Below are 21,986 nucleotides of genomic sequence, written 5' to 3' on the forward strand. Positions count from 1 at the left end.
GAAGGGGACAGGGCTGGGGGTGGGAGAGCACTGTGTCAGGGCAGTTTTAACTTGGCGAGTGGGGGGGGAGTGAAGTGCTAATGCTGTCGACCAGGGTGGGTGTGTAGGGAGGGTCCCCGAGGTTCTTCCAAATTCCTGTCCGTGGTTTAAGAATTGCTCTCTTAAAATAACTGTGCGGGAACTGGGCTCACTTTTATCACCACTGAGACTGTCAAAATAGCTGTGGCTTCAGCAGTAACACCAGCGAGCCCCCTCCCTCCGCCCGGCTGCCGGGTCACCCCTCCGCGGGAGAAACTAAACGCTGGTAATTCATTAGCTTCATCTTCCCCCTTACGCGAGAGTGATGAGGACTTGCTTAATTAATTTACATACGAGGGAATAATCTCGGAAGGAAGGAAAAAATATCCCGTTGCACCTGCTCCGCCGAGACTTGTCATCTGAATCTGGAGCAGAGCTATAAATCATGTGAAGTGTTCGCGGTGGAGTCGGCTTTCAAGAGCTTGTAGGATTATGTATCCAAATGCTGAATTTATATTTCCCACTAGGAAAAGACTGAAACCCAGGTCAGATATAAACTACATCATTTCACTTTAAACTGTTGGTTTTTATTGGAATTCTAGAGGGGATTTTTGCTCTCTCCTGATTAAATAGAAAGTACTATTAAGAGTGTGTAGTAGTGATTTACACATTATAGCCTGAAATCTCTTGCAGAGTTGGTATCGATGACAGTATAAGGATGGTGCCTTTGGACATATGTCCTATCATTTTTGCTACACATAGGAAGTCTGAGAATAGCCAGGCTGTTAAAATTTACTTTCAGTTTTTATTCTGTACAAAACCATATTTTCTGAGATACATATTGGAGAAAACTTGAACTCAGGAGATCACAGCTACAGTGCCTAAAAACTGTGTGCTGTCTGCTTTGTTTGTTTTCATCTGTTGAAAAAAAAAAAAGCTTTAAAAATGTGGTAAGCTACTTTGAAGAATTTCGCTTACTGCCTCTAAGGCAACACTGCAATAGTTCTTGACACTTGCCTTTTAAATGAACTGAACTCAGGAGAACTCCTGTTGAGTTAGATGTTTGTGTACAGGGATATTTATTCCTGTGGCATGTATTGCTTCATAAAGTAGAAAAGGAGAGTTATAAGGTCATGTTTTTGTACTGTAGAAATTATTACTAATTTAGTTGTACTGAATTTTCTTATATTTGACTAAAGTGTTTTTTGCCACCAGCTGGCAAAACTAGACTGAGGCTTTCGCCTTTCAGATGGAACTGAGTTAGACTGGGGTTAATTGCTTTAATAGCCTAATGTATTTGATAATACTGTAAATGGTAAATATTGTTAAGTTCTCTCATTCCTGTTACATAAAAAATCCACTTTCTTATTAAAAAGATGAATTTTATCAATGTATCCTGTACACTGTATTAAGTCAAGTCATTTGTGTTCTTCAGCAGCACAAGTTATTTGGAAGTCTCAGAAGTTATGAGCTTATTGTAAAAGTTTGTGTATATGTGTGGCAAAAGAGGACTATATTAGTTAAAAAACTGCTAGTAAGAAAACCTAATAATAACCCAGAAATCTGTGAGGTCAGCAAGAACATATGAGCTAGGCTAACCACTCAATATGCTTACTTTAAAAGCAAGGCATGTATGTACCAGTTTTTATATTACTGTTTTACAGCAACAAAATTAGGAAGCCAAAAATAAGCACAAGCTGGAAATAAAAAGGCAAGCATTTATAAGGAGACTAGCAGAGAGAAAGAAATCTTTAAATTGTCTTTTTGTTGAATCAAACACTGCATGTCATTGTTGAACAAAATCATGCTCTCGTATACAGCAGTTAATGACAGTTAAGGTGGAAGTCCTGGCCTATAGTCCAGAGTATATATTCTATAACAAAACAATTAAAAGAGCTGTTGTTGTTGACAATTTGGTTTATCACAGAAAAAGAGATGGTAAAAGTCAAATGACAGTCAATAAAGGTGGAATTCAAACTTTAACTTGGAACAGGAGAGCGATTTGTTTTCTTCTCTCATTCTTCTGTCTCCAAACGGAAATGCTGTCATAAACAACAGGCCCCAGGGTGCCTGAAGTATACTGTGGTGAACATTTTTATGTCTGAGACAGCACTATAATAGAAATACTTCTTCTGTGTAACTGGCATTGTTCTGGATAGTGCTTTGGCTAAGTATCTCATATACAAGTAATACAAAAGTTCTGAAAAATTAGAGGTTTGAACAGTTTCTTTCACTGCTTAGGTTTTTGTCCAGTGTAATTTTTAAGTGAAATTTATGTTTGAGTGCCTAAGTGTCAATCAACTTAGACTGTAAAAACATTTTCAATCCAAAATGAAAAACAAAGCATTTGTCAGCCAGAGGGGTGCAGGGAAATGTGTTTACAGTCACCAGACCTTGTTGTGTATATAATAACTTAACTGTGTTTGATACTGTAGACGTAGGCTTGGTGACTTCAGTGAGTGATGGACCCACCTGGATTGTCAACATTTGCAAAATGATGAGAATGTCTTTTGTATCATGTAACCATAGTGCTGAATGTTTCTTGGTGGATATAGCTTTGAAAGAAGCTGAATGGAGATGAGTTAGCTGCCTGCAAATTTGCTTAATGTTCTTCTAATGGTATACAAATAGCTATGTGGTGCCCAAATCTGTAGTCACATGAACATTCCTTATTTTCTGTGGCTGGTTTTGAGTTACACACTGCCATAGGGAAACTTTTGAACAGGTTGTTCATCGACGAACAAGAACATAGTATGTTATGAGGGGTGTCAGGTAGCTATATGTCCTACCAGAAGCTTATGTGAAGTTTTTGGGTAGCCACATCAACATTGAAAAGTACAGTGCTAGCATTTGAGATGTATAAGCAGAAAGCACAACCACATTCCTTTTTGGGGTGTTTATATAGTAAGTAGTTATCCCTTAAACTGGCAAGGAGGACAAATATTTAATGAAGACCTACAGAGGCAATATAATAGCTGTATGTTTGCAATGCATTGCTCTTTTTAGTTGCTGATTAAATCTTTCAGTCTCAAGGAGAGCTTCCAGTTATCTGTTTTGATGCAATATTTTATAGATAGAGGGGTAGAGGTTTAAGACTGTTTTCAAGTTAAAAAATTGCATGTTGTCATCTCATAGCCCCAGTTGAATTTTGGTGGGAATTTTGGGAACAAAAAGACTAGAAAGGAGGGGAGAGAAAACGGAGCAGTTCTTCACCAAAGTTATTCAGCACTGAAGAAAAGGCCTTTCTGATTTAGGCAACAAATCCTGCCTAATCCCAGTCATAAAGTCACCATAGTCTACTTTAAAGCCAGTTAAGTACTTTGCCCTGTTGCTCTTTCTGGAAAGATGTTTCAAAACCGCTTTCCTAATGCTTAGAACTTCTTTGGAATTTGCAGCCTAAATATATTCTTATTTTTAATATCTCAGTATCATTATATAAAAAACAACTCCTTCCTTAGTGTGTACCCCTTGGTAAATTATAAACCTTGATTATGCACCTTCCTCAGCTTTTATGTGCTAGGATCAACACAAACAAGTAGAGCACATGCCTCCCAGTCTGTCCAGTAAAACAATAAATAGGAAGATACAGAGCCTAGTAACATGATTCTGAATGAAACACTTTGTACCTGAAGTTTTTCCTCAAGGTCTTGAATAATGGTGCCAGTGCTCCACGTGGTCTACTGAACATACTTTATCACATATTTGTGAAAATCAAGTTTGTTTTACAGGTATGCCAGTTGGCTTAATCTTCATGTTGTAAAGTAGAGGCAGGTGTGCAATTTCTTTTTCCCGTTGCTCTCAAGTTACAACACACCATGTAATCACAGAAATGCTGTGGTGATTTGAATCAAATGGTGTTTTCTTGAGTCTTAACAAAAAAGACAAGGTAGATGTGGAATACAGTGGGATTTTTAAGGATGACATGGAAAACAGTTGAAAATTGCATCATTGAATTACTACTGAAAAGAAAATATTGAAGTGAAAAGTAGCAATTGTGACTGCATAATTTAAAAATTGCTTAGGTTATTCTATTAAATAACAGGCTGACCTATGTTTCTGATGAGTAAATTTGTTGAAATGAGTGAAAGTTATTGTAATTCTCTACATGCTACTTCAGGACAACAGCTAATTCATATGGGTTCACAGAAGAAAATTATTCTTACTCCTGAAGTTTACGTCCAAGTTTCCTTGTACTCAAAAGACAAGAATCTCTCCTGGATTGTGTTCTTTTGCTGGGAATGTGTTTCTTTCTTTTGTAGACCTTTCTTATCTGATAAAGCAGCTGTGTATTTTCAATCCAGTCCTTATTTCTACTGGTATCTGTGAAACAGGCGACAGCTACCAGAGCTGTATCAGTCTTACTGCTTCCTACAGTTTTGAATAGAAACTGTGGAACTGACCAGAATCTTCTGCCAATGTTGCTGCAGGACTGCACCTCCACCTGTATCCTTAAAAAGTCATTACCTTTTCATGCATATTTAGAAGTTTAGCTTTTCTCACGATTAATATGTAGTAGTCATTCTGTTCAAATATTGAAGACATTTGTACAGAGGAAAAAAATGCACTTACATCCCCTTGGCTAAAACTAACAAATAGTCTAGGAAGTTTTTAAGGCTAAGAAGAAAGTTTTTTAAGGCTTTTAAGAAGAAAGTTAACCTCTCCATATTAAACAAACAGATGTTTCTAACTGAAATGTAAAGCAGAAAAGATAGTAAAGGAACTTATGTGCTGCAATGGTTTGAATTACTTGAGTGAGCTGTAATACAAATATGGATAGATTTCATTAATTATGTTAAAGGGTAGTCTTAAAGCAACTATTTTTTAAATGTTTCATTTGAAAAAATATAAATAGTATTTGCATGAGTCTTACTTTTCTTGCATTCTGACCTTGCAACTGTGTTTTTAAACCCTTTACTAGTGTTGATTTTGCTTAATGCCCAAAGTGTAACAGGATTTTAATGGAAATGCATGTAGTATTACTCTAACTTCATACTTAATATTTTTAATTGTAGATAAGAAAGCAGAGTGTGTCATGTAATTTATACATTTAAAAGTCAGGATAGGACATTAGCATTATTGTGCTAAATAGCAATGGCCTGCCTTTATGTATGTAATGAAGCTGGTTACACAAAAAATCAACTGGATATGTAACAAACAGAATAACAGAACCGAAGAAGATGGAGTGGACCTCTGGAGATCATCCAGTTCAATCTTCCTGTTCAAAACTAGATTATGTAGAGTATGTTGCCAAGGGCTATCTCCAGTTGGGTTTTGAGTATCTCCAAGGATTGATGCTTCACAGCCTCAACAGGCAAGCTGTTTCAGTATTGGACAGTCCTCACATGAAAAAATGTTTTTTCTTGTGTTCAAATGGAATTTCTTTTGTTTCTGTTTATGACGTCTGCCTCTAATACTTTCACTGGCTGCTACTGAGAAGAATCTGTTTGTCTTCTGTTCTCCCTCCCATCAGGTATTTATTGGTAAGATCCCTGAGCCTTCTGCAGGCTTTTAAACAACCCCAGTTCTCCCAGCCTCTCTTTGTATGACAGGTACTCCAGTGCCCATTCATCTGTGTCCATTTAAGGGATGCACACTGCCATGTTCATGTCCTTCATAAGAAAAAGCTTTTTCAATGTGAGGGTGACAAAAAACTGGAACAGGCTGCCAAGTGAGGTTGTGAAGTCTCCTCTGGAGATGCTCAAAACTCACCTGGACATCTTCCTGTGGGCCCTACACAGGGTGGTCCTACCTAGGTGGTCCTGCTCTGGCAGAGTGGTTGTACTCCATGATCTCTCAAGGTGCCTTCCAACTCCTAACACTCCATGATTTGTGATTTTATCTATTGGGGAGTGCAGGACTGGACTCACTACACCATGTGTGTCCTTGCTGTTGCTGAGGAGAAGGATCATCTCTCTAAGCCTGCTGGCACTGTGTTTCCTAGTGCAGCTCAGGAGGATGTCAGCCTTCATTACCACAAAGGCACATTGCTGGTCCATGTTCAACTTCTTGTCCTCCAGAAGTGCCTCCTTTCCTTGCTCCTCTCCCATCCTTTTCTGCCTGTTTGCTTACTTAGAGTGTTTGCAGTCTCATTATTCGAGTTATTAATGAAGATGTTAATTAGCATTGCCCCCATATCAACCCTCTGGGGCACACCATTAGTAACTGGCCATCTAGATGAATTTTGTGGCACTGATCACAATCCTCTGAGCGCACAGTTTCACCAGTTTTCATTTTACCTCACTTACATACTTAATCAGTAATAATTTAGACTACTAGTGCCCTGGCCAGTCTAATTAACAGAAAAAAATGTCTTTTCAACATCCTTCCTTGTCCTGATTTAATAGCCACTGGCACATGGGTACACACACACTAACTGACAATTGTCCTTTCGTTTATATCTTAGAGTATGAGTGCGAATTGCCCCATACCATGTGTTTGACACAGTGAAGATAATATCTTGATAATTCAAGATAATATCTTGAATATCACAGAGCACTGTGTGGGGTTTTTGCATTAAATTTATTTCCTCCTCATTTTTAAAGGAGAAGGACCCTCTGGGCTTAGGTATAGTTATAAAAATTTTGAAATGTGTAATCTTGAAATTGATTGTGAAATGGGGGTGAATTAATCAGGCTAATTAATCAGCTGAATCAATTGTGTATCTTATGTTAGAAAAATTAAAGGACTTTAAATATATCCTTCCCTCAGATGGCAAAAAAACCCTTGAAGAATTGTATCTGTATTCCTCATTTTCTTTTTCTATTCCACACTAATCTGCTTTCCCAGCTTAAGGCAACAGAAGAGACACTGGACTATCCTCACTGTAAGCACAGGTTCTAGTGTGATGCTCAGTGCTCTATTTAAGCTTGGTCTAGGATTAAGGTATTTTGTCTGAGAAAAATTTATTCAATATTGCTTGAATAGAAGGAGTTTTTGGTGGGCTTGTCAAGCCATTGATCCTTTTTTTTTTTTTTTTTTTTTTTGTGGGGAAACTTTTCATCAAATGAAGATTTTCCATTGCCAGAGGCAGTACTTAAAAATACTGAAACTGCTGACTCTCTTTTTTTCTCCTCCTTAAAATGAAGATAATGTCCCAGGGATACAGTTATGAGCTAACTATACTTTCAACTTAATACTTTGACACTGATTTTGAGAAGAAATCTAGTCTTTGCAGTTTGACTCTGAATTATTGTCTTGAAGAAACTCCATTAGGAAAACTGAAGGATTTTATTTCTCTGTGATGCTGAAGCATCTCTGGATGGCTTCAGAATTGGAAAGAAATGGCTCTTGGCATCTAAGCTGCAGTGAGCAGGTGGGAATCAAAAAAGTGCTAATGGGGACCTGTGCAAGTATGCAGCTCTAGCCTTTACCTTTATTTTCAAAATCAATATAGGTGCATCATCTGAATTTCAGAATAATAATTGCTTTTGGATTTTCTTCTTTTTGTTATTGTCTAAAAATTCCCGTTAATGCTGTATGTTTGTTTAACTTTGAAAGGCAAAGCAAATCCTTTTCAACTGGTGCCATAAAAGGTGCAGATATAGTTATTAGGTAAAATGTTACACATTACCTGCAGAACAATGGAGAAAATTATTTATTTTTTTGCCGTACTATATTTCTTCAGAGTGCTAATCAGCCATTTTGTGTATTACATTTAAGTCTCTGCAGGTCTTGCCTTTTTGTTGTCTAAAAATGGTTTAAAGGGAAAAAAAAATGCCTAATTAAACTTTGTATAAGCTGCAAACAAGAGAGGTTTTTTTTTTCCCAAGGATCAACCATAGCAAATGTGTTCTAAAGTCCTTATTTGTAATGTTAGCTTGATTGATAAAAAACATTGATAAATGTTTTCATTGATAAAAAACAATGAAAGCCCAAGAGCAAGATAATAAAGAGATAGTTTGTACTTATAAATGGAAAAATTTCAGTCAGTAGAAATACTGTTTTATAGACATGAATGAATAAAGTAATCCAGTGTAACTTCTTAGTTTCTGAATAAATAGACTGAGCTACTTCTGTCCTTGTCATAATTTAGTATTTATATAGTGCTTACGTGGTAGAAACCTCTTGATAGATACTAATAATCTTCATTACACCCTCTGAAGCAGGTAAGTAAGCTGCTACAAATGAACAGTATAGGGTCCATGTATTTTAGACCTAGAAATTGGATAGGATTTTTAATTTTGATTTAAATTTGTTTGAAATATATAATGGGCAGACCATATCCTTCAATATCTAAAATCATCTCTTGCAAGGAATAATTTCATTTTTAAGGAACAAAGATACATGATTTCATTCTGAACATTTGAATAACATTATGTCTCTTTGCTAACAGCCTAGTCAGATGTAAGTTTTCCTGAATTAATATGTTGGGTAGCATACAGAACAATTTTTTAAAAGGTTGATACAGAATAGAGCTTTAATTTGCAAAGATTGTCAGATTTATCTTTTTTTTTTCTTTTTTTTTTTTCCATGGAAGTTTGGTAACACATGGCAAGAGGGAGATTGTCTTTCCTGTCTCCACCATCCTTGGTTGACAGACTTTCCCTCCAGCAATCTGTTGACAGCAATCAGTTTGAGGATTATTTCTGGCAGGAAAAGGTTTACAGCTTTACTTCAACAGTAAGATTAAAAAGAAAGTAGTTGTCATCTGTTTTCTTGGCTTAACTAGTCAAAATCATACACCTAAAAATACTGTATTACTCAACTAAGCTATTCTGTGCATTTTATACAGTAAGCAGATCTTAGGAAATTAAAGTCGGGAAAGCCCTGCAAATAGCTGTTTAGACACAAAAAAAAATTACTAGAACTTCAGAGTTTGTTATTTATTGTTTCTAGATAATTTAATTTTTTTAAATAGTTTACAGATATTGTAAGGAAATATTGTATCTTGTGACCTCTTCATATATGAAGTAAACACTTCAGGATAAAAAAGTTCTTATCTTATAACATCCAGATTCTTGAGCATCCTTATGGCTTGCTTCACTTTAATTCCCACACATCTGCATTTCCCATTGTACAATTTATAAAGGAAAGCACTGTCAAGTTTAAGATGGAAAATCATTTGCAGTTGTCAAGTTTAACACTTTCTAGAGGTAGATTCCTGAGATTAACTATGAAAATAAACATTTACAGTATTTTTTCTAGGTTGCAAGAGGTGAGCTTCTTTTAGGCATAATCTCCATGCATTAAATTCTGATAGTTTCAGAAGGCTCTGACTGTTTCCTTTGTACCACATGTGACCTTGAGATTATTCTGTGAATAGCTCAATTTAGTTAAATTTTTTTGGTCTAGTTGTGTGGGGTTTTTTTTTAATCTGTTTGCTTAACTTACAGAATTTATTATGTTATTAATTAGTTAATAAGTTAATTAATAATTTAATTAATTATTAAGTGTGGAGTCTTCCAGCAGTTTTAGTAACCTGTGCACTGCTGATTTTATGGCTATGATATTTTTCTCTCCCCTCCTGTAGTAGAATAAAGAAATATCCTTACAATGTGTAGACTTTTTTGTGCTGCTAGGGTTTTCTGACATGTGCACTGAAGAATGAAGAAAAAGAAAAGGCTTGTTATTTTCATACTCTATTGCATTCTTACATTAGCTCTAACTTTCTGGATCCTAAAGTAAGATCCATGCTTGTTTGCTGCAAAAAATCCTGAGAGATTAAGCCTTTAGCAGGTTAGAGGGCTGAATTTTTTTTCACCCTTTATTTTAACCTTCTTGGAGCAAAATTATGGAAGTTTAGGACTTTAATTTAAACATTTTATGGCTGCCTCTTTATGCTTGCACTTTGTCTACAGTATTCTGATAGCATAAATAGTGCCAGTGATAGAAAACAAGAATTTTAAAACTAAATCTGTGTTGAAAAGGGTACTCTTGTGATAACTACGTATGGAATTTTAGAAAATGGAAATATTATAAATCTTCACTAAGAAGTCAGTCCCCAAAGTCACATATTCAGGTATTTAGAAAAGAGCATTGTATAGCTTTTGTTTTGAATCCCTATGTGTTCATATGCACTGAATATTGTGCTTTAATGCTCCAAGGAATTGTTTGACTTGGCTTCTATAATGAAGCATTTTCCTTTATTCAAACAGAAGCCAATAGAAATATACAGCATTGAACATAGCTCTATATTGCCCAGTGGGGGATATTTAAATTTGTACTAGCTTGCACTAGAAGGAAATGCTGTTAAAGCATTTTGTTTTGTTATGTATTGTTTCTTTGAATATTCTAATATTGAGCGTGTAAAATTTCTATTAAAAAAATACCATATAAACTAATTAAGGCAATTAACTTTTCAGCCAATTGTAGAATAACATTATACATGTTTTAGTATGTTAGTCCTGTTCAAGCTGATTATATTACTTTACATAAAGAAATATGGGCTGCACTGCTGTTTCTAATTTGCTTTTTGTGATCCTAGGGTATTCTCATTTATTAGATGGAAATTATCACTGGTATATACAAGTGTGAAGCAGGAAAAAACTGTGTCTCAGATTGCAAGTATTAGTTTTGACAGAGATGATTTTCCATTAATCTCTTAAAGGTTCCTTGAAAAATAGAATCACAGATTTTTTCAGGTTGGAAAAGACCTGTAAGGTCATCCAGTCCAACCTCTCACGTAGCTCTACTAATCTAGCTCTACCAGCCCACTGTTAGCAATGTCCCTAGGCACTATATCTGTATGATTTTTAAACACATTCACTGTTGGTGGTTCAACCACTTCCCTGGACAGCCCATTCCAGTGTTTAATAACCCTTTACATAAAGAAGTTTTTTCCTAATGTCCAACCTAAACTTTAAAGCCGTTTCCCCTTGTTATATTGCTTGTTACTAGCAAGAAAATAGCCCTTGCTACCACCTCCTTTCAGGTAGTTGTAGAGAGCAATAATGTCTACCCTCAGCCTTTTCTTCAGGCTTAACAACCCCAGTTCCCTCATTTGCTCCTTAAAAGACTTGTGCTCCAGACCCTTCACCAGCCCCATTGTTCTTCTCTGCACACACTCCAGCAGCTCCATGGCTTTCCTGTAGTGAAGGGCCCAAAACTGAACACAGTACTCAAGGTGTGGCCTCACCAGTGCTGAGTACAGGAGGACCAGAGCTGAGTACAGTGGGAAAAGTACTTGCTAGAGTTCTTGTTGAAAAGGTTTAGATAAAGAAGTTTAGGATTTTGAGTAATTTTTTAAAATTGTGAATCTGAAAATACCAATTGCCTCTGCATGCAGCTTATTATATGTGCATTTGTCTCTGCCTTGTACAGTCCTGTGCTGTTGGTCCTGGTCCCATGAAATGTGAATATTGTTTACTGTTAAAAATAGCAACAGCTACTTTATAAACTTTTCATGTATAGATTTTAATGATGATAAAATTATGTTTATTTGTGCAGTCTTATTATGGTTTTATTTTAACAGATGACGCAACCAAAGCATACACAATGAGTAGCTATATAGGAAGATTTGGGTAAGACTCAGAATTAAATTTAAGTTTTATAGCTATTGAAGGAGAAATATTCAACATGGGTCCTCATGGAATAACATGCCTCATGTACAGTGGTTTAAGTCTACTGCAGTGTGTAATTGAAATGAGCTTGTTTTTACCAGTTAAAAATGTACTTGCATAAGGTTTAAAGGAATTCCAGGTATCAGTTTAGAGCTGGACAGAAACTTTTGGAGGGAATCTCTCTGTTGAGAGATTACTTCAGCTTAGTATTTAATGAGAAAACATTATTCTGAATAATAGAATTACTGTCTTTCCTACTCCTAATTGACTTGAAGGGAACTACAGGTCCCAGGAATCCCAGCTCTAAGGCAGATCTTACCATTCTGACATGTGTAGGAAATGTGTATAGCTAGAGGAGTTTGTTTCACCCAGCTTAATGGAAACAAAAAAATGGGGAAATCTTCTTGCCCCTTCTCCAAATTATCTAAGAACTTTTGCTTCTTAAGTGGAAAAAATTTGTTGTGCTTCGGAAGCTTCATAATTTTTCAGAACATTAATTCTACCTTCCAGTTACCTAAGTATACAAGTATAAAATATCTTCATCTTGACTTCTTAATGTCTAACTTACTCAATTACTTAATTTTCATGTTGGGTAAATGCCTACTTAGCTTTAATACGTACCTGTATAATGTGAAATAGCTCTGAAAAGTGAGTATTACATATTGCATTCTAATTTGTAAAATCATAAGGAAAACATTTTGCTTATTTGAAGTTTTATAAATTGGTCACTTTTTATTTGATACTAAGCGAATGAATTTAGGATTCACAGAACTGTCATGGTTGGAAAGGATCTCTAAGATCACAGAGTCCAACTGTCAACAGCTCCTCCCCAATAAAATATACATCAATATCTGTATCAGCCACTACAGCATGTCCTGAAGTGCTTCATCTCCATGGTTTTTAAATACTCAGGGATGGTGATTCCACCACTTCCCTGGGCAGCCCATTCCAACACCTAACTACTCTCTCTATAAAGAAATTCTTCCTCATCTCTAGTCTAGACCTCCCCTGGTGCAACTCCTTTCAGGTAGTTGTAGAGAGCAACAAGGTCTCCTCTGAGCCTTCTCTAAAGTAAATATTCCCAGTTCCCACAGCCCCTCCTCACAGGGCTTGTTCTCCAGACCCTCCACCAGCTTGGTCACCCTTCTCTGAACTCACTCCAGCAGCTCAGTGTCCTTCTTGTAGTGAGGGGCCCAGAACTGAACACAGGACTCAAGGTGTGGCCTCACCAGTGGCAAGTACAGGGGCACAATCACTTCTCTTCTCCTGCTGGCCAAATTATTCCTGATACAAGCCAGGATGCTGTTGGCAAACCTGACACACTGCTGGCTTATATTCAGCCAGCTGTCCCAGCTCTTTTTCTGCCTGGCAGCTTTTCCAGCCATTCCTCCCCAAATCTCTTGCTTTGCATAGGCTGGGTGTCAACAAAGTGTACATAAGGAAGACTGAATGAGATAGGAAGGGCAATGATTAGTTTTCCCTCAAAATAAGTAGATAATCCTTTCTAAGTCCCATTCAGTGTTATTCAGACATACACTGCAGAAGAAGGTCCCACTCTTCTCTTTACTGGTAATAATGTTTTTCTTCCTTAATTTAATATATAATGCAACTACTATTTTTTTTAGGCAATTATTTATTGCTGAAAAGAAAAGAACATAAAGTGTAATTTTAGTAATGTTTCCTTTTTAGTTACAGTTTTCAATTTCTTATGAGTTCTCATTTCTTGTTCATTTGTCTGTTTCCTGTTGTCTGTTGTTAAGTGTAATCAATATCTAGTGCAGACTTCTTTTTATGTTGTCTGTTTTTTCATATCTTTTTCCTTTAAGTGTGTGGTTCCCTTGACACATATTTATGCTTTGTATTTCTAGCTTTTGTGAATTTTTTTGTGATGTGGTTTTAGTTTAGACTTTTTTGTGGCTTGTTTGGGTTTTTTTATTTTACTTATTTTCCTCACACTTGCTTTCCAGTTCTGTTTTTATTCTCTTATTGCCATTCTTTACCATCTTTAAGTCTCCCAGATCTGGTTTTATGAGTTCTGAAGTGAAACCTCAAATGCAGTTGAAGTGCAAGTTTTGATTAGCGATTGTGATGGAATTTTGTACTGAAATGTTTCTCAGTAGGTGATACCAGTTTGTCACAGCTCTTACCTGTTCCCCTCTATTTTGACAAAATCAGTAATTCAGTGGCTTGGTTGCTCCAAAGCTGGTGTTGATTGCAGTATATTGGGCAGAATCAGGGCTTTGCTTGCCACATTTAATTTATAAGTTGCACTAGGTAAATTTATTTATTTGTTTATTTTTTCATTGAATGCTGGGAAACTTGTCTTGATTATGATGCAGAGAAACTGTTTGGAGAGTATAGTACAGTATTTCTTGGTGAGCTCATCTTTGGCTGATCAGCTTTAGATGCAAATGAACTCTGGAGCAGGGAAATTTTGTTGCACCTTAAAGTAAAAAATTTTGGAAATAACTGGATGCCAAAACTGTGGATGCCTGTAGACCATTTTTTTTCTGAAGGGATCTTCAGAAATCATCCACTTCTGTGTAGTAGCTACTGGCTATGGCAGTGAGTATATAATTTAGTACCACAGCATACGTGAACATAAGACTCATTCAGATAGATTTACTGATAGAAGTAACGAAGCAGAGATTTAAACGTCAAATAGTGCTACAACCAGCATAGTCTCAGAAGTGGCTGGAGAGTCTGAGTTCTCTTAACTTTGTTACCAAATGGTATATTTTTAAAAAAATGTTTACAGAGAACTCATTTAATGTTTATAAAAGTTAGAATGATCTTAAAGGAGTTGATTTTTCAAATCCTGTCTTCATGCTTTATTATATATTAATTCTTATTGCTAATTTGGTCCTATATATTAATGTATTTTAATATAAAGCTATGCTTTTTCATAGGCTTGCTTACAAGAAAATAGAAGGAGCTACTCTTCTTGAATGATGTTTTTCTCATGGTTTTTACTGAGGGCAGGTTATAGACCTTTGCATTAGTAATTGAAACACAGTGCTTTTAATTGTCAGATTTCACCAGACACTTTAAGATGAGGACTTGCAAATATAACATTAGTTCTGCTGAAATCTGTAGAGGTTGATGCGACTGAAATTACAGTTGCTTAAATTGAGCTTGCGTTTAGTTATTTTGAGAGGTCTTTTTGTCAATATTGGAATATATTCTGTATATTCAGTTAATAATTATACAAGTCAAATAATTTTTTTTAAAAGCCCATGGCATATCCAGTTTTGAAAAGGACCTCAACAGAAGAAAAGCAATATATTGAAATGAATTTTTTTTCCAGATGAGGGAATTTTTAAGGAGCTGGCATAGGGAAAACTTTTAATTACATATCTTGTATAGATGAACTTGGATTAGTTAAGTATTCAGGCTAATATCAGATGTAGTTGATTGCAGATATATAATATTATTCTGAGGCAAGATTAAAATGCAGGGTATCTACTGAATGAGAAAGTCTTGGAGTGTGCTGACGAGCTGAGAGAATGCCCTGTTTGAAGAATGCCTGGTGTATCTCAGTACAGCTATACTGCAGCTGGGGGGAAAAAAAATTAAATTGTATTAAGTCATTAGATAAATAACATTTCATCCTTGTCTCTGAATGGCCATTTAATTTCTTAAGAAATACGTGTACACACAGATCAATACATTTTAGATTCAATTTGGCTTAATATTCCTGAATTTTCTTGTACTGATGTGACCTCAGATCCTATCTGGCAAATTAAGGTGTTCTGTTTGCCTTTGTCTGGGAGTAGTTACCTCATATGCTTGAGTCACAGATTCACACTATCTCCCAGTGAAAACACAGGTTAAAATCATTGTTGTACCTTCTTGCCAAATAGCAGGCTTAACCTGCTGCACGTGAAACTAATATTTTGAAGATGAGAGTAAAGATTAGATAGAATACAATTAAAAAATTTATCTACTGTTATTCCAGGGGGGAACAAGGTTTATGAAATACATTGAACAATAGGGTGGAAAGATAGATGTCCATGTTTTAATGGAGTCCAGACAAAAAGGAATGTCTGGGATTAACCTGGTAATAAATTAGCTTCTATCCTATTCTCATAGTCTGTGCTCATTGGACTGGTTATTGTGTGGTAATCCAGTTTCTCCAAAAGACACTAGTATGAAAGAGGACTGTCTTTGTTTGCACAGTCCAGTCCAGTCTTCCCAGTCCAAAATGTAACCGTACATCGTGCTTAATTTCTAAGTATGGCATATTTTTTGCCCTTCACCAAATTCTGCCTTTGGCACAGAAAATGCAAGAACTGAAAGCCTGGTTTGCATCTACTAGGCTTGACTGTACTGATGAATCAAAAAGATAGGGCTCAGATTAGCTGTCAGTGAAAATGCTGAGCTTTCTGCTGTGAATAATCAACAACTGGCCAGCAAATGTGTGTGGAAGGGCTCAACTGTAGAGCCTTGCTGTGGAAAGCTGACATTATATTGTCCATATAATTGGTGTCTGAGATCCATCTGCAGCCATGTGTCAACAGATAGCTGAGGTTAGAAATTAAGTCTCTAGCAGTGATAGCCAATTCCTGGAGAAAAAACAGAAGATGCTGTAAAAAAACTGATAATGCTATAGTGCTGATGTTGAACCAGTATTAGAAGTCAGGGGAAGGACAGAACTTAAACCAAAGTTTTAGTTCCAGAACTAAATGTAGTTAGTTTAGTTCCAGCTTTAATATATGCTGTCTGCTTACCCTGTCTCTCTTACTTTGAGAATGGTGTAAGATGAAGAAATTCTAAGATGTCTGTTGTACAAAGGTGCAATTCTAATTCTGGCATTATAGAATCTGAGACACTCAAAATAAACCTTGTGAAATTGATATTGCATGCTCCCCACACTCAGTTTTTTTAAAAGTAGGGGGTTTGGGCTGCCACAGGTGATGCACTCTTTCCTTGCTCTTCATGGTCACCTTAAACGAATTTGGTGTCGTCATTTCTGAGGCTACTGAAAAGAAATGACATGTGCTCAGCTTGAAATTCTTGCTATTTGCTTTTAAGTGAAGTAGGCATTTCTTTTTTATCTCTTTCTCTTTTTGTTTTTTGGGTGTTTTGAGGTTTTGGTTTGTTGTTTGAGGTTGGTTTGGTTTTTTGCTTTCACAAGCCTGGTGAATGTGTTTTTGAAGAAGACAGTCTGCATACCCTGAACATTACCCTGCCACTCTAATTCTAAAACTGAAACCTTTATCTTTAGGTTTTTATACATCATCTCATCATATATACTGGTTTTGTCTGCTATTTGTCAGAAAGAGTAAACTGTTAGCATAGCACAACACAGGATTATATTAGCTAGTTCTTGTCTCTCTAGAAAGGAACTCTATTCCTTTTTTTGTATTTCTTCGATTTTGTTGACAGTAAGAGAAGAATCCTATTAAAGGAAAAAAAAATCTCTTCGGAAAGCTAACAAAGGAAAAATTCCATGTGGCAGAAGTCTCACAGAAGAGTGGTCATAGTTTTCATTGCTTGCACCTTTAGAGTAAAAAGCAGACACAGATCCAGTCACTTAGTGTGATTCTTGGATACAGTAACAGTAGTTGACAGTAATTGTGTAAGTGGAAAAAGAGGGCTATAGTAAAAGCACTTTAGTATTTAAGAGTATATACTATGTGAATTCTCCCTGAAGAAGCATGGGGTCACTATTTTTCACACTTAGGTAGGATGTCAGAATAATTTAAACTCCATTTGTAATGATGTTAACTGAGGCTGGTGAGCCACTGGTTTTTATTTAAGCAGTATCAAAACAAATATAGCCACTCACTAAATAACAGTATGTGTAGCTGAAGTGTTTTGCTTAATAATTCTTAGGCGAAATGAGGAAATGACACAAAGGTGCAAATGAGCCAAATGCTCATGTTTAAGTGCCTACTTGAAATGTGAATTCAGACACAGCTTTGTGAGAGCTCTTTAGGTGGTATGGTAGATGAAAATGAGTAGCAAGGAAGAGAAAACAATTGTCTGCTTGTGTTTTGTTGTGCTAAGAAAAGTGGAACTTAAACACTCTCTTCAAAACAAGCAAGACTGCATCAGACACAAAGTTCCAAAATCTGTTTCCTTCTCTAATCAGAAGGAACCTTGAGAACATTGTAATTTTGTGTAGCTGTTTAGGTCAGAGGTAGTCAAGCTGATCCCACCTTTAGCAAGAACCAAATCCACCTGCTAAAATAATCAATATAAGAACAGAAAAAAACAAGTTCATCATGCTTTGAAGTATTCCATGTCTGATCTGAGTAATTGTCCCAAGGTATCTCCAGAACACTTCAGTTTTTCTCATTTATTTTTTTAGAACGCCAGGAGTACTTTGGGGAAGCAGTTAATAAATCTGCACAGTGCACTCTAAGTCACTTCTAAAAGACTTGCACCTGCTTCCATGGAAATGTCAGAGAAGCTGGAGTAGGTATTGGATGAGGAAAGGACTTAACATGCTTCTGGCATCTGACTTATTACACAGGTGCTCAGTAAAAAGAACTCTTACTGTTCAAAAAAGCCCTCATCATTTTGAAACTGGGAAGAGATTAATTATTCCATAATGGGATGTTGGGGTTTGTGTTTTACAGTTATCTGTGAATGCAGTAGGTCTAATTGCTTCAGTAATGTTATCTATTACTGTAAAGCTTGTGGGTTACTTCTCCAATCAGTTTCTATTTTTCAATAGGAAAATGGTAAAGTATTCTGAGTAACCAGAAGTTATTCTTGGCTTTTTTATTATTGTCCTGGTTTGAGTAGACCAGGATAAAAATTGCTTTTGGCTATACTGACCTGGGATGTTGGTGGTGGTGCTGCTGCTCTGCTGCTATGGGGATGCAGTGGGGAAGCAGCTATGCCTGGGTGAGGAGAGGATGGATCAGGTGTCCCCAGTGAACCAATCACAGTGCTCCTGCCCATGGTGCTCAGCATAAAAACGGCTCCCAAGAGAGCCCTTTTCTGCCCTTTCTGGCTGCTGTACTGGTTGGGCTGTTCCTGTTTGTCATTGCTCCCTCTGCTGCTGCATGATGTTTTCTTGGTAGGAAAGAATGTCATTCATTGGTACAGGTTGCTTTCTCCTGCCTCTCTGAATAGGGCTGTCTTGGCTGCTCCAAGGCTTTTCTGGACTTGGACTTTTCTGGTCCTGGTCACCACGACCCTGAACTCAGGCACCCCCATCTGCTACTGAGTTCAGCTGGGGAGTTCTCTGGTTGGAATGCAATTATCAAAGGAAGGCTCTGGGTTCCATATTTACACATATTTGTAATTTACCATCACTTTAATTGTTACTACTTTGAGTTTTTTCCCAACCTTCAAGTGTCTCTCCATTATTCCCCTTTTTATCTTCCTCTGAGAGAGTAGTGGGAAGGTAACGGTGAGCTAGTTTTTAGCTAAAACTGTGGCAATTATGTATCTCAGATTTTATAAAGCCAGTAAGCCAAATACAAGTTTATTATGTTAGATTCACAGACCAAAACAGGGCCCTTATAATTATTCAATTTGAAAATGCAGAGCTTTTAGAAGTGTTTTTAAGGTTTGTGGCTTGGAACTAAAGGTATTCAGAATGATAGATTAATCTTAATTGCAAAAATTGTGTATATTGAAGTATTAAAAAACATTTCTAAGATGATACTTAAGTTCTTTATTTCCAGAAAAGCAAGTAGCTGTTAGACTAATGCACAACGCAAAGCATGATATGTAAAATAAGTCAGCTACAGTGTAAAAGTAAGGATCAGAATTGCAGCTTTTGATGACAAGGAAGATGTTTGTAGTGTTTTGCTGTATATGAAAGCAGTAGGTGCCAGCAGAGGGCAAAGTGTACAGAATTTAGTCTTTTTTCCAAAAAAAGTTATTTCTACTGAATCTGATGATTTTAGTTGTTTCTTGGTTCAGTTTATTATCAGAATGAATTGTGGACATCTTACAGAAATTGAATCAACTTTGTACCTGTCTCCTCTCTACAAAGGAACTGTCCGGCTTCACAGAACCTGGAAGGGGATGCAGTTTTCAACAGATTGTGCTTCTGGTTTGTTGTGGAGTTTATTAATGTAATTTTTTTTCCCCTCAGAGACTTGAAGACAGGTTAAGTGGTTCTGCCTCTTATAGTAGATAGAACTTCTGAGTATGAAACTGAAATTTTTTCAACCCTCTGCCACCAAGAGAGGTCATCTTAGCTATTATCATCTAACAAGTCTAAAACATTTAAACTGGCCAAAATGGAAAGAGAGAATCAGTGTGAATACACTTTTTTTTTCCCCCTTTTTTTCCCCCCCACCTGCAGCCATTTTATGTTACTATTATCTGGCTACTTGGTATATTTAAAAATATATGTTACACTGCATGTCATGAGTGATGTGTCCTAAGGCAGAGCTCTGTGTAAGAAATACTCATAGACAAGCCTTTCTCTGCCTGGAGTTCACTTTCCCACCTGTGCAGTAATCCTACAGAAATTTTTAAAATTACTATAAATGCAGAGACAGCAGAGAGAAAACCTTACACTGAGATTTTCCTTTCATAAGGAAAATTGCCTGCTATGCTATGAAAGTCTCCACACAAAGATTGTCAATCTTCTGCTTTTAAATTAGGAAATAATTTCCAGTGGATTGGGTAGTGGGGTTTTAGAAGGACTTTATTTTGTGGGAACAGTGAAAACTAGTAACAAAAACCTTCTGTCACAAGCTAACCCGCTAATCCTCGATTACTTGGCTAGAAAAGTGATAGTTAATCCACTGGTACCATTAAGAATCATATCTCTCTTCTGGTTTTCATTTTCTTCTTGGGTAACAAAACCCAAATAATTTAATATGCTTGTCATATATCCTTCCCCTGCCCAAGTAGTAATGTTAAAACAGTTCCCATGGGAGTAGTCTGGTTTTGCCAGATCTTTTACATATAAACAAGATCTCTGTAACCATAGTATTCTTTTTGTATGGTTTGTTTGGGGGTTTTTTGAGGTCAGCTTTTGTTTGTTTTGCATTCAAGGATATCTGGGTGGGCATCATATTGTCTCAGTTTTTTTTTCCTTTTTTAAGCCAACTGCTTAGAGAAAATAAAATAATATTTTCAGGTTTTTTTCAGTTTTATTTGAATTTCTGAAAATGAGATAACAGCCTAGATGATATTCCAGGTATGAAAATCATGGTTATAAGAGTCGAATTTTGAGGAACTGGTGACTTAAAGAAGAATCAGTATTGGTAGTGGAGTGATTCGATGCTGTTTAAAGCAGACTTTTTACATTACTGTTTTAGTTTGTCCCCTTCTTCCTCCGATTCCTTTTGGGATACTGGATATGACTTCAGACAGCACCTTTTTCGCATTTGCTAATTGGGAATACAGCAATGAAAATGAACGTGCATTTCTTAAAATGGAAGCCAGGAAAGACAGCATAGGACACAGACACAAAATATTGCAGCATTATTGTGCACCTGTGAGTTGCTGATGTTTATGTGCTTAAGCAGTTTGTGGTACTTAAAACTGACGTGACATTGAGATTCATCAGTCTGATAGGAAGGAGTGCCGGGGTCCATGCTGTGGGCGACCAGCAACACTGGTGAAGTCTAATCAGGAATGAAGTGCTGTGGCTGTAATTGTGATGGACAGTGATGGTCACCAGTTCTGCAAGTAAATAAGTACATGAACTTCCTGTCATGCACCTTTTAACGCCCTGAAGGTAATGATATTGGGGTCGTTTTTTCCTTGACTGATAGCATAGTTTTAAATTTTTATCTATGTTTTTGAAATTTTGCTTTTTCTTTCTTAGTCTGTTCTTCAGAGACATGAGCAGCACTGACGGTGTTACAAGCACATCAGAGCAATCCGGGCTGCTTCTGTTTCGAAACATGGTACATACACAAAGGCAACAGTGTACAGCTTTATTGATTTTGTATAGAAACTTTACTGCTAAAGAGATACAGAAGTATCAGCATTGGTAAAGAACAGTGCTATTGTTTCAATGAACAATGCTATTCTCTAGATACTCCACAATACTTTTAAATTCATGTTTATATATAGACCTTCACTTACCAACTTTAAAATTTAAAATATAGTTGATGAATCTCAATGCATATACCATTCTACTACAGTCTGAAATATTTTCGACGTCTCTGTGCAGAACTAGATAGAAGATTACATATTTCAGGCAGCTACAATTTGATCCACAGTTTAAGCACATTTTTCAATTCCTGTGTTTAAATTTATTTATTTATTTATTTAAGTTTTCTTCCATCTGTGTGATCTCTACAGATACTACTGTGGCACAACAGTGCTCTTAAGATTGTGTAGCTGTGGTGCATAGGGACACAGTTTTGTAGTGAACATGGCAGTGTGCTAAGTGCCAGGTAATTGGTTGAATTTCTGATTTTAAAAGTTTTTTCCAACTGAAAAAAATATATGAGTATAGATTCCATAAATTAACAGGAGCCAATGTTTTAATAGCATCCTAACTCACACTTGTAACTCTAGTTTGGAGTTTTGAAG

At 36.4% G+C, this 21,986-nt stretch overlaps 1 protein-coding gene across 1 annotated transcript in view; it reads left to right on the forward strand.

Moving 5' to 3' along the window:
* Positions 1-479: 479 nt before the first annotated feature.
* Positions 480-21,986, forward strand: part of LOC103535887 (heparan sulfate glucosamine 3-O-sulfotransferase 1) — a 38,342-nt gene continuing 16,835 nt past the window's right edge. The window contains exon 1 of the mRNA XM_008501993.2: positions 480-563. The gene's annotated coding sequence lies outside the window, so the exon portion shown is untranslated. The remainder of the gene's footprint in view (positions 564-21,986) is intronic.

This window comes from Calypte anna, chromosome 6 (assembly GCF_003957555.1).
Source record: "Calypte anna isolate BGI_N300 chromosome 6, bCalAnn1_v1.p, whole genome shotgun sequence".
NCBI lineage: Eukaryota > Metazoa > Chordata > Aves > Apodiformes > Trochilidae > Calypte > Calypte anna.